The sequence below is a fragment of the Lepisma saccharinum genome, unplaced genomic scaffold, assembly GCF_977018435.1.
Source record: "Lepisma saccharinum unplaced genomic scaffold, izLepSacc3.1 HAP1_SCAFFOLD_87, whole genome shotgun sequence".
Classification (NCBI taxonomy): Eukaryota; Metazoa; Arthropoda; class Insecta; order Zygentoma; family Lepismatidae; genus Lepisma; species Lepisma saccharinum.
The window spans coordinates 319,942-336,580 of record NW_028142922.1 but is presented as its reverse complement, the minus strand read 5'-3'; positions in this window follow the sequence as shown (position 1 = coordinate 336,580).

Genomic DNA, 16,639 nt, shown 5'->3' with positions numbered 1-16,639 from the left:
CAGATCTTCACCAAACATTGCAGGAATACATTGGATGTCAAGACACGTGGAAAAAAAGTACAAAACAAGAGATTGGGGTCATCAAGATTTTGCACGGATTTTTTAGGAATTTTCAAATTTTCAGATGGGAGGTTCCAGATAAGGTCAAAAACTACATACTCAGATCTTCACCAAACTTTGCAGGGATACATTGGATGTCAAGACACGTGGAAAAAACGTACAAAACAAGAGATTGGAGACATCAAGATTTTGGACGAATTTTTTAAGAATTTTCAAATTTTCAGATAGGAGGTTCCATATAAGGTCAAAAACTACATACTCAGATCTTCACCAAACTTTGCATGGATACATTATGTGTCAAGACACGTGAAAAAAACGTACAAAACAAAAGATTGGAGACATCAAGATTTTGGTCGAATTTTTTAAGAATTTTCAAATTTTCAGATGGGAGGTTCCAGATAAGGTCAAAAACTACATACTCAGATCTTCACCAAACTTTGCAGGGATACATTGGATGTCAAGACACGTGGAAAAAACGTACAAAAAAGAGATTGGAGACATCAAGATTTTGGACGAATTTTTTAACAATTTTCAAATTTTCAGAAAGGATGTTCCAGATAAGGTCAAAAACGACATACTCAGATCTTCACCAAACTTTGCAGGGATACATTGGATATCAAGACACGTGGAAAAAACGTACAAAACAAGAGATTGGAGACATCAAGATTTTGGACGAATTTTTTAAGAATTTTCAAATTTTCAGATAGGAGGTTCCAGATAAGATCAAAAACTACATACTCAGATCTTCACCAAACTTTGCAGGGATACATTGGATGTCAAGACACGTGGAAAAAACGTACAAAACAAGAGATTGGGGTCATCAAGATTTTGGACGGATTTTTTAGGAATTTTCAAATTTTCAGATGGGAGGTTCCAGATAAGGTCAAAAACTACATACTCAGATCTTCACCAAACATTGCAGGGATACATTGGATGTCAAGACACGTGGAAAAAACGTACAAAACAAGAGATTGGAGACATCAAGATTTTGGACGAATTTTTTAAGAATTTTCAAATTTTCAGATAGGAGGTTCCAGATGAGGTCAAAAACTACATAGTCAGATCTTCACCAAACTTTGCAGGAATACTTTGCATGTCAAGACACGTGGAAAAAACGTACAAAACAAGAGATCGGAGACATCAAGATTTTCGACGAATTTTTTAAGAATTTTCAAATTTTCAGATGGGAGGTTCCAGATAAGGTCAAAAACGACATACTCAGATCTTCACCAAACTTTGCATGGATACATTGGATGTCAAGACACGTGGAAAAAACATACAAAACATAGGATTGGTGACATCAAGATTTTGGACGAATTTTTTAAGAATTTTCAAATTTTCAGATAGGAGGTTCCATATAAGGTCAAAAACTACATACTCAGATCTTCACCAAACTTTGCAGGGATACATTGGATGTCAAGACACGTGGAAAAAACGTACAAAACAAGAGATTGGAGACATCAAGATTTTCGACGAATTTTTTAAGAATTTTCAAATTTTCAGAAAGGATGTTCCAGATAAGGTCAAAAACGACATACTCAGATCTTCACCAAACTTTGCAGGGATACATTGGAGGTCGAGACACGTGGAAAAAACGTACAAAACAAGAGATTGGAGACATCAAGATTTTGGACGAATTTTTGAAGAATTTTCAAATTTTCAGATAGGAGGTTCCAGATAAGGTCAAAAACTACATACTCAGATCTCAACCAAACATTGCAGGGATACATTGGATGTCAAGACACGTGGAAAAAACGTACAAAACAAGAGATTGGAGACATCAAGATTTTCGACGAATTTTTGAAGAATTTTCAAATTTTCAGATAGGAGGTTCCAGATAAGGTCAAAAACTACATACTCAGATCTTCACCAAACGTTGCAGGGATACTTTGCATGTCAAGACACTTGGAAAAAACGTACAAAACAAGAGATTGGAGACATCAAGATTTTCGACGAATTTTTTAAGAATTTTCAAATTTTCAGATGGGAGGTTCCAGATAAGGTCAAAAACGACATACTCAGATCTTCACCAAACTTTGCATGGATACATTGGATGTCAAGACACGTGGAAAAAACGTACAAAACAAGAGATTGGAGACATCAAGATTTTGGACGAATTTTTTAAGAATTCTCAAATTTTCAGAAAGGAGGTTCCATATAAGGTCAAAAACTACAAACTCAGATCTTCACCAAACTTTGCAGGGATACATTGGATGTCAAGACAAGTGGAAAAAACGTACAAAACAAGAGATTGGGGTCATCAAGATTTTGGACGAATTTTTTAAGAATTTTCAAATTTTCAGAAAGGAGGTTCCATATAAGGTCAAAAACTACATACTCAGATCTTCACCAAACTTTGCAGGGATACATTGAATGTCAAGACACGTGGAAAAAACGTACAAAACAAGAGATTGGGGTCATCAAGATTTTGGAAGGATTTTTTAGGAATTTTCAAATTTTCAGATGGGAGGTTCCAGATAAGGTCAAAAACTACATACTCAGATCTTCACCAAACTTTGCAGGGATACATTGGATGTCAAGACACGTGGAAAAAACGTACAAAACAAGAGATTGGAGACATCAAGATTTTGGACGAATTTTTTAAGAATTTTTAAATTTTCAGATAGGAGGTTCCATATAAGGTCAAAAACTACATACTCAGATCTTCACCAAACTTTGCATGGATACATTATGTGTCAAGACACGTGGAAAAAACGTACAAAACAAGAGATTGGAGACATCAAGATATTGGTCGAATTTTTTAAGAATTTTCAAATTTTCAGATGGGAGGTTTCAGATAAGGTCAAAAACTACATACTCAGATCTTCACCAAACTTTGCAGGGATACATTGGATGTCAAGACACGTGGAAAAAACGTACAAAACAAGAGATAGGAGACATCAAGATTTTGGACGAATTTTTTAACAATTTTCAAATTTTCAGAAAGGATGTTCCAGATAAGGTCAAAAACGACATACTCAGATCTTCACCAAACTTTGCAGGGATACATTGGATATCAAGACACGTGGAAAAAACGTACAAAACAAGAGATTGGAGACATCAAGATTTTGGACGAATTTTTTAAGAATTTTCAAATTTTCAGATAGGAGGTTCCAGATAAGATCAAAAACTACATACTCAGATCTTCACCAAACTTTGCAGGGATACATTGGATGTCAAGACACGTGGAAAAAACGTACAAAACAAGAGATTGGGGTCATCAAGATTTTGGACGAATTTTTTAGGAATTTTCAAATTTTCAGATGGGAGGTTCCAGATAAGGTCAAAAACTACATACTCAGATCTTCACCAAACATTGCAGGGATACATTGGATGTCAAGACACGTGGAAAAAACGTACAAAACAAGAGATTGGAGACATCAAGATTTTGGACGAATTTTTTAAGAATTTTCAAATTTTCAGATAGGAGGTTCCAGATGAGGTCAAAAACTACATACTCAGATCTTCACCAAACTTTGCAGGAATACTTTGCATGTCAAGACACGTGGAAAAAACGTACAAAACAAGAGATCGGAGACATCAAGATTTTCGACGAATTTTTTAAGAATTTTCAAATTTTCAGATGGGAGGTTCCAGATAAGGTCAAAAACGACATACTCAGATCTTCACCAAACTTTGCAGGGATCTATTGGAGGTCGAGACACGTGGAAAAAACGTACAAAACAAGAGATTGGAGACATCAAGATTTTCGACGAATTTTTTAAGAATTTTCAAATTTTCAGATAGGAGGTTCCATATAAGGTCAAAAACTACATACTCAGATCTTCACCAAACTTTGCAGGGATACATTGGATGTCAAGACACGTGGAAAAAACGTACAAAACAAGAGATTGGAGACATCAAGATTTTCGACGAATTTTTTAAGAATTTTCAAATTTTCAGAAAGGATGTTCCAGTTAAGGTCAAAAACGACATACTCAGATCTTCACCAAACTTTGCAGGGATCCATTGGAGGTCGAGACACGTGGAAAAAACGTACAAAACAAGAGATTGGAGACATCAAGATTTTGGACGAATTTTTGAAGAATTTTCAAATTTTCAGATAGGAGGTTCCAGATAAGGTCTAAAACTACATACTCAGATCTCCACCAAACATTGCAAGAATACATTGGATGTCAAGACACGTGGAAAAAACGTACAAAACAAGAGATTGGAGACATCAAGATTTTCGACGAATTTTTTAAGAATTTTTAAATTTTCAGATAGGAGGTTCCATATAAGGTCAAAAACTACATACTCAGATCTTCACCAAACTTTGCATGGATACATTATGTGCCAAGACACGTGGAAAAAACGTACAAAACAAGAGATTGCAGACATCAAGATATTGGTCGAATTTTTTAAGAATTTTCAAATTTTCAGATGGGAGGTTCCAGATAAGGTCAAAAACTACATACTCAGATCTTCACCAAACTTTGCAGGGATACATTGGATGTCAAGACACGTGGAAAAAACGTACAAAACAAGAGATTGGAGACATCAAGATTTTCGACGAATTTTTTAAGAATTTTCAAATTTTCAGAAAGGATGTTCCAGATAAGGTCAAAAACGACATACTCAGATCTTCACCAAACTTTGCAGGGATCCATTGGAGGTCGAGACACGTGGAAAAAACGTACAAAACAAGAGATTGGAGACATCAAGATTTTGGACGAATTTTTGAAGAATTTTCAAATTTTCAGATAGGAGGTTCCAGATAAGGTCTAAAACTACATACTCAGATCTCCACCAAACATTGCAGGAATACATTGGATGTCAAGACACGTGGAAAAAACGTACAAAACAAGAGATTGGAGACATCAAGATTTTCGACGAATTTTTTAAGAATTTTCAAATTTTCAGATTGGAGGTTCCAGATAAGGTCAAAAACTACATACTCAGATCTTCACCAAACGTTGCAGGGATACTTTGCATGTCAAGACACGTGGAAAAAACGTACAAAACAAAAGATTGGAGACATCAAGATTTTCGACGAATTTTTTAAGAATTTTCAAATTTTCAGATGGGAGGTTCCAGATAAGGTCAAAAACGACATACTCAGATCTTCACCAAACTTTGCATGGATACATTGGATGTCAAGACACGTGGAAAAAACGTACAAAACAAGAGATTGGAGACATCAAGATTTTGGACGAATTTTTTAAGAATTCTCAAATTTTCAGAAAGGAGGTTCCATATAAGGTCAAAAACTACATACTCAGATCTTCACCAAACTTTGCAGGGATACTTTGGATGTCAAGACACGTGGAAAAAACGTACAAAACAAGAGATTGGGGTCATCAAGATTTTGGACGAATTTTTTAAGAATTTTCAAATTTTCAGATGGGAGGTTCAATATAAGGTCAAAAACTACATACTCAGATCTTCACCAAACTTTGCATGGATACATTGGATGTCAAGACACGTGGAAAAAACATACAAAACATAGGATTCGGAACATCAAGATTTTGGTCGAATTTTTTAAGAATTTTCAAATTTTCAGATAGGAGGTTCCATATAAGGTCAAAAACTACATACTCAGATCTTCACCAAACATTGCAGGAATACATTGGATGTCAAGACACGTGGAAAAAAAGTACAAAACAAGAGATTGGGGTCATCAAGATTTTGCACGGATTTTTTAGGAATTTTCAAATTTTCAGATGGGAGGTTCCAGATAAGGTCAAAAACTACATACTCAGATCTTCACCAAACTTTGCAGGGATACATTGGATGTCAAGACACGTGGAAAAAACGTACAAAACAAGAGATTGGAGACATCAAGATTTTGGACGAATTTTTTAAGAATTTTCAAATTTTCAGATAGGAGGTTCCATATAAGGTCAAAAACTACATACTCAGATCTTCACCAAACTTTGCATGGATACATTATGTGTCAAGACACGTGAAAAAAACGTACAAAACAAAAGATTGGAGACATCAAGATTTTGGTCGAATTTTTTAAGAATTTTCAAATTTTCAGATGGGAGGTTCCAGATAAGGTCAAAAACTACATACTCAGATCTTCACCAAACTTTGCAGGGATACATTGGATGTCAAGACACGTGGAAAAAACGTACAAAAAAGAGATTGGAGACATCAAGATTTTGGACGAATTTTTTAACAATTTTCAAATTTTCAGAAAGGATGTTCCAGATAAGGTCAAAAACGACATACTCAGATCTTCACCAAACTTTGCAGGGATACATTGGATATCAAGACACGTGGAAAAAACGTACAAAACAAGAGATTGGAGACATCAAGATTTTGGACGAATTTTTTAAGAATTTTCAAATTTTCAGATAGGAGGTTCCAGATAAGATCAAAAACTACATACTCAGATCTTCACCAAACTTTGCAGGGATACATTGGATGTCAAGACACGTGGAAAAAACGTACAAAACAAGAGATTGGGGTCATCAAGATTTTGGACGGATTTTTTAGGAATTTTCAAATTTTCAGATGGGAGGTTCCAGATAAGGTCAAAAACTACATACTCAGATCTTCACCAAACATTGCAGGGATACATTGGATGTCAAGACACGTGGAAAAAACGTACAAAACAAGAGATTGGAGACATCAAGATTTTGGACGAATTTTTTAAGAATTTTCAAATTTTCAGATAGGAGGTTCCAGATGAGGTCAAAAACTACATACTCAGATCTTCACCAAACTTTGCAGGAATACTTTGCATGTCAAGACACGTGGAAAAAACGTACAAAACAAGAGATCGGAGACATCAAGATTTTCGACGAATTTTTTAAGAATTTTCAAATTTTCAGATGGGAGGTTCCAGATAAGGTCAAAAACGACATACTCAGATCTTCACCAAACTTTGCAGGGATCCATTGGAGGTCGAGACACGTGGAAAAAACGTACAAAACAAGAGATTGGAGACATCAAGATTTTGGACGAATTTTTTAAGAATTTTCAAATTTTCAGATAGGAGGTTCCATATAAGGTCAAAAACTACATACTCAGATCTTCACCAAACTTTGCAGGGATACATTGGATGTCAAGACACGTGGAAAAAACGTACAAAACAAGAGATTGGAGACATCAAGATTTTCGACGAATTTTTTAAGAATTTTCAAATTTTCAGAAAGGATGTTCCAGTTAAGGTCAAAAACGACATACTCAGATCTTCACCAAACTTTGCAGGGATCCATTGGAGGTCGAGACACGTGGAAAAAACGTACAAAACAAGAGATTGGAGACATCAAGATTTTGGACGAATTTTTGAAGAATTTTCAAATTTTCAGATAGGAGGTTCCAGATAAGGTCTAAAACTACATACTCAGATCTCCACCAAACATTGCAGGAATACATTGGATGTCAAGACACGTGGAAAAAATGTACAAAAAAAGAGATTGGAGACATCAAGATTTTCGACGAATTTTTTAAGAATTTTTAAATTTTCAGATAGGAGGTTCCATATAAGGTCAAAAACTACATACTCAGATCTTCACCAAACTTTGCATGGATACATTATGTGCCAAGACACGTGGAAAAAACGTACAAAACAAGAGATTGGAGACATCAAGATATTGGTCGAATTTTTTAAGAATTTTCAAATTTTCAGATAGGAGGTTCCATATAAGGTCAAAAACTACATACTCAGATCTTCACCAAACTTTGCATGGATACATTATGTGTCAAGACACGTGAAAAAAACGTACAAAACAAAAGATTGGAGACATCAAGATTTTGGTCGAATTTTTTAAGAATTTTCAAATTTTCAGATGGGAGGTTCCAGATAAGGTCAAAAACTACATACTCAGATCTTCACCAAACTTTGCAGGGATACATTGGATGTCAAGACACGTGGAAAAAACGTACAAAAAAGAGATTGGAGACATCAAGATTTTGGACGAATTTTTTAACAATTTTCAAATTTTCAGAAAGGATGTTCCAGATAAGGTCAAAAACGACATACTCAGATCTTCACCAAACTTTGCAGGGATACATTGGATATCAAGACACGTGGAAAAAACGTACAAAACAAGAGATTGGAGACATCAAGATTTTGGACGAATTTTTTAAGAATTTTCAAATTTTCAGATAGGAGGTTCCAGATAAGATCAAAAACTACATACTCAGATCTTCACCAAACTTTGCAGGGATACATTGGATGTCAAGACACGTGGAAAAAACGTACAAAACAAGAGATTGGGGTCATCAAGATTTTGGACGGATTTTTTAGGAATTTTCAAATTTTCAGATGGGAGGTTCCAGATAAGGTCAAAAACTACATACTCAGATCTTCACCAAACATTGCAGGGATACATTGGATGTCAAGACACGTGGAAAAAACGTACAAAACAAGAGATTGGAGACATCAAGATTTTGGACGAATTTTTTAAGAATTTTCAAATTTTCAGATAGGAGGTTCCAGATGAGGTCAAAAACTACATACTCAGATCTTCACCAAACTTTGCAGGAATACTTTGCATGTCAAGACACGTGGAAAAAACGTACAAAACAAGAGATCGGAGACATCAAGATTTTCGACGAATTTTTTAAGAATTTTCAAATTTTCAGATGGGAGGTTCCAGATAAGGTCAAAAACGACATACTCAGATCTTCACCAAACTTTGCAGGGATCCATTGGAGGTCGAGACACGTGGAAAAAACGTACAAAACAAGAGATTGGAGACATCAAGATTTTGGACGAATTTTTTAAGAATTTTCAAATTTTCAGATAGGAGGTTCCATATAAGGTCAAAAACTACATACTCAGATCTTCACCAAACTTTGCAGGGATACATTGGATGTCAAGACACGTGGAAAAAACGTACAAAACAAGAGATTGGAGACATCAAGATTTTCGACGAATTTTTTAAGAATTTTCAAATTTTCAGAAAGGATGTTCCAGTTAAGGTCAAAAACGACATACTCAGATCTTCACCAAACTTTGCAGGGATCCATTGGAGGTCGAGACACGTGGAAAAAACGTACAAAACAAGAGATTGGAGACATCAAGATTTTGGACGAATTTTTGAAGAATTTTCAAATTTTCAGATAGGAGGTTCCAGATAAGGTCTAAAACTACATACTCAGATCTCCACCAAACATTGCAGGAATACATTGGATGTCAAGACACGTGGAAAAAATGTACAAAAAAAGAGATTGGAGACATCAAGATTTTCGACGAATTTTTTAAGAATTTTTAAATTTTCAGATAGGAGGTTCCATATAAGGTCAAAAACTACATACTCAGATCTTCACCAAACTTTGCATGGATACATTATGTGCCAAGACACGTGGAAAAAACGTACAAAACAAGAGATTGGAGACATCAAGATATTGGTCGAATTTTTTAAGAATTTTCAAATTTTCAGATGGGAGGTTCCAGATAAGGTCAAAAACTACATACTCAGATCTTCACCAAACTTTGCAGGGATACATTGGATGTCAAGACACGTGGAAAAAACGTACAAAACAAGAGATTGGAGACATCAAGATTTTCGACGAATTTTTTAAGAATTTTCAAATTTTCAGAAAGGATGTTCCAGATAAGGTCAAAAACGACATACTCAGATCTTCACCAAACTTTGCAGGGATCCATTGGAGGTCGAGACACGTGGAAAAAACGTACAAAACAAGAGATTGGAGACATCAAGATTTTGGACGAATTTTTGAAGAATTTTCAAATTTTCAGATAGGAGGTTCCAGATAAGGTCAAAAACTACATACTCAGATCTTCACCAAACTTTGCAGGGATACATTGGATGTCAAGACACGTGGAAAAAACGTACAAAACAAGAGATTGGAGACATCAAGATTTTCGACGAATTTTTTAAGAATTTTCAAATTTTCAGAAAGGATGTTCCAGATAAGGTCAAAAACGACATACTCAGATCTTCACCAAACTTTGCAGGGATCCATTGGAGGTCGAGACACGTGGAAAAAACGTACAAAACAAGAGATTGGAGACATCAAGATTTTGGACGAATTTTTGAAGAATTTTCAAATTTTCAGATAGGAGGTTCCAGATAAGGTCTAAAACTACATACTCAGATCTCCACCAAACATTGCAGGAATACATTGGATGTCAAGACACGTGGAAAAAACGTACAAAACAAGAGATTGGAGACATCAAGATTTTCGACGAATTTTTGAAGAATTTTCAAATTTTCAGATAGGAGGTTCCAGATAAGGTCAAAAACTACATACTCAGATCTTCACCAAACGTTGCAGGGATACTTTGCATGTCAAGACACGTGGAAAAAACGTACAAAACAAAAGATTGGAGACATCAAGATTTTCGACGAATTTTTTAAGAATTTTCAAATTTTCAGATGGGAGGTTCCAGATAAGGTCAAAAACGACATACTCAGATCTTCACCAAACTTTGCATGGATACATTGGATGTCAAGACACGTGGAAAAAACGTACAAAACAAGAGATTGGAGACATCAAGATTTTGGACGAATTTTTTAAGAATTCTCAAATTTTCAGAAAGGAGGTTCCATATAAGGTCAAAAACTACATACTCAGATCTTCACCAAACATTGCAGGAATACATTGGATGTCAAGACACGTGGAAAAAACGTACAAAACAAGAGATTGGGGTCATCAAGATTTTGCACGGATTTTTTAGGAATTTTCAAATTTTCAGATGGGAGGTTCCAGATAAGGTCAAAAACTACATACTCAGATCTTCACCAAACTTTGCAGGGATACATTGGATGTCAAGACACGTGGAAAAAACGTACAAAACAAGAGATTGGAGACATCAAGATTTTGGACGAATTTTTTAAGAATTTTCAAATTTTCAGATAGGAGGTTCCATATAAGGTCAAAAACTACATACTCAGATCTTCACCAAACTTTGCATGGATACATTATTTGTCAAGACACGTGGAAAAAACGTACAAAACAAAAGATTGGAGACATCAAGATTTTGGTCGAATTTTTTAAGAATTTTCAAATTTTCAGATGGGAGGTTCCAGATAAGGTCAAAAACTACATACTCAGATCTTCACCAAACTTTGCAGGGATACATTGGATGTCAAGACACGTGGAAAAAACGTACAAAAAAGAGATTGGAGACATCAAGATTTTGGACGAATTTTTTAACAATTTTCAAATTTTCAGAAAGGATGTTCCAGATAAGGTCAAAAACGACATACTCAGATCTTCACCAAACTTTGCAGGGATACATTGGATATCAAGACACGTGGAAAAAACGTACAAAACAAGAGATTGGAGACATCAAGATTTTGGACGAATTTTTTAAGAATTTTCAAATTTTCAGATAGGAGGTTCCAGATAAGATCAAAAACTACATACTCAGATCTTCACCAAACTTTGCAGGGATACATTGGATGTCAAGACACGTGGAAAAAACGTACAAAACAAGAGATTGGGGTCATCAAGATTTTGGACGGATTTTTTAGGAATTTTCAAATTTTCAGATGGGAGGTTCCAGATAAGGTCAAAAACTACATACTCAGATCTTCACCAAACATTGCAGGGATACATTGGATGTCAAGACACGTGGAAAAAACGTACAAAACAAGAGATTGGAGACATCAAGATTTTGGACGAATTTTTTAAGAATTTTCAAATTTTCAGATAGGAGGTTCCAGATGAGGTCAAAAACTACATACTCAGATCTTCACCAAACTTTGCAGGAATACTTTGCATGTCAAGACACGTGGAAAAAACGTACAAAACAAGAGATCGGAGACATCAAGATTTTCGACGAATTTTTTAAGAATTTTCAAATTTTCAGATGGGAGGTTCCAGATAAGGTCAAAAACGACATACTCAGATCTTCACCAAACTTTGCAGGGATCCATTGGAGGTCGAGACACGTGGAAAAAACGTACAAAACAAGAGATTGGAGACATCAAGATTTTGGACGAATTTTTTAAGAATTTTCAAATTTTCAGATAGGAGGTTCCATATAAGGTCAAAAACTACATACTCAGATCTTCACCAAACTTTGCAGGGATACATTGGATGTCAAGACACGTGGAAAAAACGTACAAAACAAGAGATTGGAGACATCAAGATTTTCGACGAATTTTTTAAGAATTTTCAAATTTTCAGAAAGGATGTTCCAGTTAAGGTCAAAAACGACATACTCAGATCTTCACCAAACTTTGCAGGGATCCATTGGAGGTCGAGACACGTGGAAAAAACGTACAAAACAAGAGATTGGAGACATCAAGATTTTGGACGAATTTTTGAAGAATTTTCAAATTTTCAGATAGGAGGTTCCAGATAAGGTCTAAAACTACATACTCAGATCTCCACCAAACATTGCAGGAATACATTGGATGTCAAGACACGTGGAAAAAACGTACAAAACAAGAGATTGGAGACATCAAGATTTTCGACGAATTTTTTAAGAATTTTTAAATTTTCAGATAGGAGGTTCCATATAAGGTCAAAAACTACATACTCAGATCTTCACCAAACTTTGCATGGATACATTATGTGCCAAGACACGTGGAAAAAACGTACAAAACAAGAGATTGGAGACATCAAGATATTGGTCGAATTTTTTAAGAATTTTCAAATTTTCAGATGGGAGGTTCCAGATAAGGTCAAAAACTACATACTCAGATCTTCACCAAACTTTGCAGGGATACATTGGATGTCAAGACACGTGGAAAAAACGTACAAAACAAGAGATTGGAGACATCAAGATTTTCGACGAATTTTTTAAGAATTTTCAAATTTTCAGAAAGGATGTTCCAGATAAGGTCAAAAACGACATACTCAGATCTTCACCAAACTTTGCAGGGATCCATTGGAGGTCGAGACACGTGGAAAAAACGTACAAAACAAGAGATTGGAGACATCAAGATTTTGGACGAATTTTTGAAGAATTTTCAAATTTTCAGATAGGAGGTTCCAGATAAGGTCTAAAACTACATACTCAGATCTCCACCAAACATTGCAGGAATACATTGGATGTCAAGACACGTGGAAAAAACGTACAAAACAAGAGATTGGAGACATCAAGATTTTCGACGAATTTTTGAAGAATTTTCAAATTTTCAGATAGGAGGTTCCAGATAAGGTCAAAAACTACATACTCAGATCTTCACCAAACGTTGCAGGGATACTTTGCATGTCAAGACACGTGGAAAAAACGTACAAAACAAAAGATTGGAGACATCAAGATTTTCGACGAATTTTTTAAGAATTTTCAAATTTTCAGATGGGAGGTTCCAGATAAGGTCAAAAACGACATACTCAGATCTTCACCAAACTTTGCATGGATACATTGGATGTCAAGACACGTGGAAAAAACGTACAAAACAAGAGATTGGAGACATCAAGATTTTGGACGAATTTTTTAAGAATTCTCAAATTTTCAGAAAGGAGGTTCCATATAAGGTCAAAAACTACATACTCAGATCTTCACCAAACTTTGCAGGGATACTTTGGATGTCAAGACACGTGGAAAAAACGTACAAAACAAGAGATTGGGGTCATCAAGATTTTGGACGAATTTTTTAAGAATTTTCAAATTTTCAGATGGGAGGTTCAATATAAGGTCAAAAACTACATACTCAGATCTTCACCAAACTTTGCATGGATACATTGGATGTCAAGACACGTGGAAAAAACATACAAAACATAGGATTCGGAACATCAAGATTTTGGTCGAATTTTTTAAGAATTTTCAAATTTTCAGATAGGAGGTTCCATATAAGGTCAAAAACTACATACTCAGATCTTCACCAAACATTGCAGGAATACATTGGATGTCAAGACACGTGGAAAAAACGTACAAAACAAGAGATTGGGGTCATCAAGATTTTGCACGGATTTTTTAGGAATTTTCAAATTTTCAGATGGGAGGTTCCAGATAAGGTCAAAAACTACATACTCAGATCTTCACCAAACTTTGCAGGGATACATTGGATGTCAAGACACGTGGAAAAAACGTACAAAACAAGAGATTGGAGACATCAAGATTTTGGACGAATTTTTTAAGAATTTTCAAATTTTCAGATAGGAGGTTCCATATAAGGTCAAAAACTACATACTCAGATCTTCACCAAACTTTGCATGGATACATTATGTGTCAAGACACGTGGAAAAAACGTACAAAACAAAAGATTGGAGACATCAAGATTTTGGTCGAATTTTTTAAGAATTTTCAAATTTTCAGATGGGAGGTTCCAGATAAGGTCAAAAACTACATACTCAGATCTTCACCAAACTTTGCAGGGATACATTGGATGTCAAGACACGTGGAAAAAACGTACAAAAAAGAGATTGGAGACATCAAGATTTTGGACGAATTTTTTAACAATTTTCAAATTTTCAGAAAGGATGTTCCAGATAAGGTCAAAAACGACATACTCAGATCTTCACCAAACTTTGCAGGGATACATTGGATATCAAGACACGTGGAAAAAACGTACAAAACAAGAGATTGGAGACATCAAGATTTTGGACGAATTTTTTAAGAATTTTCAAATTTTCAGATAGGAGGTTCCAGATAAGGTCAAAAACTACATACTCAGATCTTCACCAAACTTTGCAGGGATACATTGGAGGTCGAGACAAGTGGAAAAAAAGTACAAAAACAAGAGATTGGGGTCATCAAGATTTTGGACGGATTTTTTAGGAATTTTCAAATTTTCAGATGGGAGGTTCCAGATAAGGTCAAAACTACATACTCAGATCTTCACCAAACATTGCAGGGATACATTGGATGTCAAGACACGTGGAAAAAACGTACAAAACAAGAGATTGGAGACATCAAGATTTTGGACGAATTTTTTAAGAATTTTCAAATTTTCAGATAGGAGGTTCCAGATGAGGTCAAAAACTACATACTCAGATCTTCACCAAACTTTGCAGGAATACTTTGCATGTCAAGACACGTGGAAAAAACGTACAAAACAAGAGATCGGAGACATCAAGATTTTCGACGAATTTTTTAAGAATTTTCAAATTTTCAGATGGGAGGTTCCAGATAAGGTCAAAAACGACATACTCAGATCTTCACCAAACTTTGCAGGGATACATTGGATGTCAAGACACGTGTAAAAAACATACAAAACATAGGATTGGTGACATCAAGATTTTGGACGAATTTTTTAAGAATTTTCAAATTTTCAGATAGGAGGTTCCATATAAGGTCAAAAACTACATACTCAGATCTTCACCAAACTTTGCAGGGATACATTGGATGTCAAGACACGTGGAAAAAACGTACAAAACAAGAGATTGGAGACATCAAGATTATGGAAGAATTTTTTGAGAATTTTCAAATTTTCAGAAAGGAGGTTCCATATAAGGTCAAAAACTACATACTCAGATCTTCACCAAACTTTGCAGGGATACATTGGATGTCAAGACACGTGGAAAAAACGTACAAAACAAGAGATTGGAGACATCAAGATTTTCGACGAATTTTTTAAGAATTTTCAAATTTTCAGAAAGGATGTTCCAGATAAGGTCAAAAACGACATACTCAGATCTTCACCAAACTTTGCAGGGATACATTGGAGGTCGAGACACGTGGAAAAAACGTACAAAACAAGAGATTGGAGACATCAAGATTTTGGACGAATTTTTGAAGAATTTTCAAATTTTCTGATAGGAGGTCCCAGATAAGGTCAAAAACTACATACTCAGATCTCCACCAAACATTGCAGGGATACATTGGATGTCAAGACACGTGGAAAAAACGTACAAAACAAGAGATTGGAGACATCAAGATTTTCGACGAATTTTTGAAGAATTTTCAAATTTTCAGATAGGAGGTTCCAGATAAGGTCAAAAACTACATACTCAGATCTTCACCAAACGTTGCAGGGATACTTTGCATGTCAAGACACGTGGAAAAAACGTACAAAACAAGAGATTGGAGACATCAAGATTTTCGACGAATTTTTTAAGAATTTTCAAATTTTCAGATGGGAGGTTCCAGATAAGGTCAAAAACGACATACTCAGATCTTCACCAAACTTTGCATGGATACATTGGATGTCAAGACACGTGGAAAAAACGTACAAAACAAGAGATTGGGGTCATCAAGATTTTGCACGGATTTTTTAGGAATTTTCAAATTTTCAGATGGGAGGTTCCAGATAAGGTCAAAAACTACATACTCAGATCTTCACCAAACTTTGCAGGGATACATTGGATGTCAAGACACGTGGAAAAAACGTACAAAACAAGAGATTGGAGACATCAAGATTTTGGACGAATTTTTTAAGAATTTTCAAATTTTCAGATAGGAGGTTCCATATAAGGTCAAAAACTACATACTCAGATCTTCACCAAACTTTGCATGGATACATTATGTGTCAAGACACGTGGAAAAAACGTACAAAACAAAAGATTGGAGACATCAAGATTTTGGTCGAATTTTTTAAGAATTTTCAAATTTTCAGATGGGAGGTTCCAGATAAGGTCAAAAACTACAAACTCAGATCTTCACCAAACTTTGCAGGGATACATTGGATGTCAAGACACGTGGAAAAAACGTACAAAAAAGAGATTGGAGACATCAAGATTTTGGACGAATTTTTTAACAATTTTCAAATTTTCAGAAAGGATGTTCCAGATAAGGTCAAAAACGACATACTCAGAT